Raw genomic sequence first — 6,907 nt, 5'->3', positions numbered from 1 at the left:
ATGCAGTCTCCATCAAAATATCAATAGTATTCTCCACAGAAATAGAAAAAAATCCTAACATTTATAGTGAAGCACAAATGACCCCAAATAGCCAAACTAATCCTGAGAAAAAAGAACAAAGCTGGCAGTATCACACACTTCCAGGCTTCCCTCAGCTGGTAAAGAATCTGCCTGCAATGTGGGAGACCTGGGCTCAATCCCTGGGTTGGGAAGATTCCCTGGAGAAGGGAACAGCTACCCACTCCAGTATTCTGGCCTGGAGAATTCCATGGACCGTATAGCCCATGGGGTCGCAAAGAGTCAGACACGACTGAGCAACTGTCACTCACTCACACACTTCCTGATTTCCAACTATACTACAAAGCTACAGTAATAAAAACAGTACAGTACTGGCATAAAAACAGACACATATACTAAGAACAGAGCTCAAAACTAACCCCAGCTTACATGGTCAGCTAGTATTTGACAAGGGAGCCAAAGGCCTCCAATGTAGATAAGACAGTTTCTTCAATAAATGGTATTGAGAAAAACTGGATAAACACATACAGGGCAATGAAATTGGACTGTTATCTTACACCACTCACAAAAAGTGAAGTGAAGTTGCTCAGTCATGTCCACCTCTTTGCGACCCCATGGACTGTAGCTTACAAGGCTCCTCTGTCCATGGAATTTTCCAGGCAAGAGTATTGGAGTGGGTTGCCATTTCCTTCTCCAGGGGATCTTCCCGACCCAGGGATCAAACCCAGGTCTCCTGCACTTCAGGCAGATGCTTTACCATCTGAGCCACCAGGGAAGCCCCTCCACTCACAAAAAAAAACTCAAAATGGATTAAAGACCTAAATGTAAGATATGACACTATAAAACTCTTAGGGGAAAACACAGACAGAGCACTCTGACATAAATAGCAGCAACATTTTTACTGTCCTCAGTTCAGTTCAGTTTAGACGCTCAGTCGTGTCCAACTCTTTGCAACCCCATGAATGGCAGCACGCCAAGCCTCCCTGTCCATCACCAACTCCTGGAATTCACTCAAGCTCATCTCCATCGAGTCGGTAATGCCATCCAGCCATCTCATCCTCTGTCGTCCCCTTCTCCTCCTGCCCCCAATCCCTCCCAGCATCACAGTCTTTCCCAATGAGTCAACACTTCTCATGAGGTGGCCAAAGTACTGGAGCTTCAGCTTTAGCATCATTCCTTCCAAAGAAATCCCAGGGCTGATCTCCTTCAGAATGGACTGGTTGGATCTCCTTGCAGTCCAAGGGACTCTCAAGGGTCTTCTCCAACACCACAGTTCAAAAGCATCAATTCTTTGGCGCTCAGCCTTCTTCACAGTCCAACTTTCACATCCATACATGACTACTGGAAAAACCATAGCCTTGACTAGATGGACCTTTGTTGGCAAAGTAATATCTCTGCTTTTGAATATGCTATCTAGGTTGGTCATCCTTCCAAGGGGTAAGCGTCTTTTAATTTCATGGGTGGAGTCACCATCTGCAGTGATTTTGGAGCCCAAAAAAATAGTCAGGCATTGTTTCCACTGTTTCCCCATCTATTTGCCATGAAGTGATGGGACCAGATGCCATGATCTTCGTTTTCTGAATGTTGAGCTTTAAGCCAACTCTTTCACTCTCCTCTTTCACTTTCATCAAGAAGCTTTTTACTCTCCTAGAGTAATGGAAATAACAACAAAAAAACAATTGGGACCTAATTAAACTGAAAAGCTTTTGCACATCAAAGGAAATCTAGAACAAAACAAAAAGACAACCCACAGAATGGGAGAAAATACTTGCAAATGATTTGACCAACAAGGAATTAATCTCCAAAATTTACTAACAGCTCATGCAGTTCAATATCAAAAAAAAACAAACAACCTAATCAAAAATGGGGAGAATATCTAAATAGACATATGTCCAAAGAAATATACAGATGGCCAAGAAGCACATGAAAAGATGTTCAACATCACTAATTATTAGAGAAATGGAAATCAAAACTACAAAGGGATATCACCTCACATCTGTCAGAATGGCCATTGTCAAATAGTCTACAAACAGTAAATGCCGGCGAGGGCGTGGAGAAAAGAGAACCTTCCTACACTGTTGGTGGAATGTAAATTGGTACAGCCACTATGGAAAACAGTACAGAGGTTCCTTAATAAACTAAAAGTAGAGCTACCATAGGATGCAACAATCCCACTCCTGGGCATATATCCAGAAAAAAACATGATTCAAAGGATACAGGCACCCCAAAGTTCATTGCAGCACTGTTCACAATATCCAAGACATGGAAACAACCTAAATGTCCATTAACAGATGAATGGATAAAGAAGATGTGGCACAATATAAAATGGACTATTATCAGCCATTACAAAGATGAGCCTGGAAATTAGCATACTAAGTGAAGTAAGTTAGAGAAAGACATATATCGTATAATATCACTTATATGGGAAATCAGTTCAGTTCAGTTCAGTTGCTCAGTCGTGTCCGACTCTTTGCGACCCCATGAATTGCAGCACACCAGGCCTCCCTGTCCATCACCAACTCCCGGAGTTCTATACGGGGAATCAAAAAATTGAGAGAGTAAATTGTTAGGTAGATTGATAAGAAGTCCGGGGTCCCCTAGGAGGAAAAAGAGGTCTGGGGCTTTCAAGGAGGAGATAAGCATCTGGAGTTTTCAAGGAGGAGAAAAAGGATAAACTTTTTTTGTTTTACATTCCTCTGTCTTAGTCACATAAAATGTTTTTTTCTTTGAGTCCAGAGCTGATGTTTACACAACAAAACATCTCAGCTTAAACTCTGTACTAAGGATTATATAAAAACAATGTATCCTGCTTGAGGACATGTTTCTCCTTCTTGAGAACCTTCTCAGTTCAGTTCAGTAGCTCAGTCTGACTCTTTGTGACTCCATGAATCGCAGCATGCCAAGCCTCCCTGTCCATCACCAACTCCCGGAGTTCACCCAAACTCATGTGCATCAAGTCAGTGATGCCATCCAGCCATCTCATCCTCTGTCGTCCCCTTCTCCTCCTGCCCCCAATCCCTCCCAGCATCAGAGTCTTTTCCAATGAGTCAACTCTTCACATGAGGTGGCCAAAGTACTGGAGTTTCAGCCTCAGCATCAGTCCTTCCAATGAACACCCAGGACTAATCTCCTTTAAAATGGACTGGTTGGATCTCCTTGCAGTCCAAGGGACTCTCAAGAGTCTTCTCCAACACCACAGTTCAAAAACATCAATTCTTAGGCGCTCAGCTTTCTTCACAGTCCAACTCTCACATCCATACATGACCACTGGAAAACCCATAGCCTTGACTAGACGGACCTTTGTTGGCAAAGTAATGTCTCTGCTTTTTAATATGCTATCTAGGTTGGTCATAACTTTCCTTCCAAGGGGTAAGCGTCTTTTAATTTCATGGCTGCAGTCACCATCTGCAGTGATTTTGGAGCCCAGAAAAATAAAGTCTGACACTGTTTCCACTGTTTCCCCATCTATTTCCCATGAAGTGATGGGACCAGATGCCATGATCTTAGTTTTCTGAATGTTGAATTTTAAGCCAACTTTTTCACTCTCTTCTTTCACCTTCATCAAGAGGCTTTTTAGTTCTTCTTCACTTTCTGCCATAAGGGTGATGTCATCTGCATATCTGAAGTTATTGATATTTCTCCCGGCAATCTTGATTCCAGTTTGTGCTTCCTCCAGCCCAGCGTTTCTCATAATGTACTCTGCGTATAAGTTAAATAAGCAGGGTGACGATATACAGCCATGACGTACTCCTTTCCGTATTTGGAACCAGTCTGTTGTTCCAAATAGGGTCTGGTAAGATCTTTCTATTGTTGATCCTAATCTTGTTAATTTAAGATGCATATTGTGGGAGTCGGTCTGGTAAAAGTATATGAGGCCTTGCTAAGAAGAGCGAGGGGTGCACTCTGTGCCGCCTTCTGATGTCTGTCAGAAGCATTCTCTGTCCTTTTTCACTGTAATAAAACTTCTGCCATACCGGAGCCCTGAGTGGTCAAGCCTGGTCTCTGATCCTCAAGCTAAATTTTCTTCTTTGGACATCAGGAATCTGACCCCATTCACTGTAAGCTATCAAAATTATACAAGTGAATCTAATTTATAAAACAGACTCAGAGACTTAGAAAGCAAACCTATGGTTACCAAAGGTTAACCAAAGGGGAAAGATAAATTGGGAGACTGGGATTGACATACACATACCACAATATTAAAAATAGATAACCAAAACAAGCACTAAAACAAAATAGATAACCTCCAAGGACCTACCCTATAGCACAGGAACTCTGCTCAGTATTCTGTAAAAACCTAAATGGGAAAAAATTTGAAAAAGAATAGATACATGTATAAGTATTACTGAATCACTTTGCAAACACCTGAAACTAATGTGATATTATTCATCAACTATACTCTACCCCGGAGAAGGCAATGGCACCCCACTCCAGTACTCTTGCCTGGAAAATCCCGTGGATGGAGGACCCTGGTAGGCTTCAGTCCATGGGGTCGCTAGAGTCGGACACGACTGAGCGACTTCACTTTTACTTTTCACTTTCATGCATTGGAGAAGGAAATGGCAACCCACTCCAGTGTTCTTTCGTGGAGAATCCCAGGGATGGGAAGCCTGGTTGGCTGCCGTCTATGGGGTCACACAGAGTCAGACACGACTGAAGTGACGCAGCTGCAGCAGCAGCAGCAGCATACTCTACCCAAGCACCCCTGAAGAAGGACAGCCCCCTTCCCAGGCTGATTTAAGGGGATTGATCGAATCAAAGGCAGTCATATGATTTAATTAAGGTTTGTCAGGAGACTAAGAACACCTGTGGCCACAGATTTTGCACGAATTCACAGTCGAGCACTCAACAGTGCAGTGATGAACAGGCCCACGCCACCCGGCAGACCACAGCCGTTTCTGAGCTCAAGACTCTTAAAATGTCAGAGCAACTTTCCCCAGGAAAGAGGACAGACAAGTTGTGAAAAAGATCTTTCTTTTCAAAAAAGCCTGGGCAAAAAGTGGCTGCAGGCTGCAGGAAGTGCCCCATCTGCAACCAAGAGTCCAGAGACAACAGCTGCAGTGACGAAGAGAACACTGTGGTTCGCCTGGAAAAGAAGCAAGCTCCCCACAGTCCCATGATACAGAAGGCCCGTGGCAGTGGTAGACAGAGGTGGCATACGGTGACCAGAGTAGCGAGGAGGAGGAGAACAAGCCCAAGTGTCTGGGCATGGTCTACAAGTCCACTCGCCCAGCGAAACCCATAGGGCCAGAGGATATGGGGGCCACTGCTGTCCATGCTAGACACAGAGAAGGAGCATGATGCACAAACCATCTTTGAGCACAGCCAGAAGATCCAGGAGGAGCTGAGGGGCAAGGAAGATGATCTTCTGGGTGGTTTAATCTAATAATCATTAGATCTAATAAGATCTAATAGTTAATAATTGCCAGAAATACATGAAGCCCAAGGATACATCTATGGGCACTGCTTCCTCCTGAATGGTGAGGAAGGGCCCCATCCGAGCTCCCCAGCATCTCCATGTGCTGGGATTACCAGCTCGACATTTGTTAAGGACTACGAGGAGATTGGTTTTTGCAGCTTCGCAGACTGCTGTAAATTCCCCCATGACCGTTCAGATCATAAGCATGGGTGGCAGATTGAACACGAACTTGATGAGCATCTCTGTGGTGTCTAAGAGGGCAAAAACTACGAAGTGGGAAGCGACCAGGAGGAAATACCATTCAAGTGTTTCCTCTGTCACCAGACCTTCCAAAACCCAGTTATCACCAATTGCAGGCATTATTCTGTGAGCTCTGCATGCTGCAGCTTTCTCACACCACCCCTCGCTGCTATATCTGTGACCAGCAGACCAGTGGCGTCCAGAGAAAGAATGGATTATTAAACTGGAGAAACATTGAGCTGCAGAAGGGGATGGTGCTTCTGATTTCCCAGAAGACCCTGATGAGAGTCCAATTCCCATTACTTAAAATTTCCCATTAGTCTCAAATCTCAAATGTTTTGTTATTTAGGAAATCTTAAGAAAAAGAAGAAGACCCATTGACTTAATGGGGTACAGGAGAATTAAGAAAGCAGAATGACTTAATGGGTGTCTGGAGAGTTAAGAAGGCAGACGGATTTAATGGAGGTCAGGAAACCTAAGGGGTTTGATTGGTAAAATGGATGCCAGGAGATTTAAGAAGGATGATTGATTTAGTGGGGGTCAGGATATTTAATGGAGCTGATTTAATCAATGGGAGTCACATGTTTTAGGGGCTGGTGTAATATGTAGGTGTCACATGACACAAGCATGTTGATCAAATCAGTGAGGGTTACCTGTTTATGGGGACTGATTTAACAATAGGAGCCGTGTGACCTAGCAGCTGATTGAATCAGCCCAAGGGGACAGCACCTACATAAAAACTGTGTATATGTGTCCACAAAGGCACTTTGTGTAACAATAAATATACACAGCTGTGTACGTACTGTGTGTCCAGAAAGGCACTTTGGGTACACAATGCCTATGCACAAGTGTACCAGAAGAGGTGCACGTGGGGAGCCCAAACCCACCCCCACAGGCGACAGCACCCTCCCTAACCTCTCATCATTATTTCTGGTATTTCTGGTTTTTGCTACTACAAACAAGGAAGCAATATTATTGCTGCCTAACACATCACCCCAAAATTTTGCAACTAAAAAAAAAATTTTGTGACTTAAAAATAAATATTTAACACGGCTCACAGTTTTTGCAGACAGGAATTTGGGAGCTGCGTGGCTGGATGGCTTCTGGCTTCGTGTTTTTCATTGGGTTGCAGTCAGAATGTTGGCTGGGGCTACAATCACTGAGGTTTGACTGTGCTGGAGGGTTCACTGCCTCCAGGGCTGGCAAGTGGGCGATGTCTGATGGTGCGAT

The 6,907-nt window shown here is 43.9% G+C and overlaps 1 pseudogene; it reads left to right on the top strand.

Moving 5' to 3' along the window:
* Nucleotides 1–4,936: 4,936 nt before the first annotated feature.
* Nucleotides 4,937–5,984, top strand: LOC113899329 (annotated as a pseudogene).
* The last annotated feature ends 923 nt before the right edge of the window (nt 5,985–6,907 follow it).

Source organism: Bos indicus x Bos taurus, chromosome 10 (genome assembly GCF_003369695.1).
Source record: "Bos indicus x Bos taurus breed Angus x Brahman F1 hybrid chromosome 10, Bos_hybrid_MaternalHap_v2.0, whole genome shotgun sequence".
Taxonomy (NCBI): Eukaryota; Metazoa; Chordata; class Mammalia; order Artiodactyla; family Bovidae; genus Bos; species Bos indicus x Bos taurus.
Note: the sequence above shows the minus strand (reverse complement) of the source record. Positions and strands in the feature narration are given on the sequence as shown.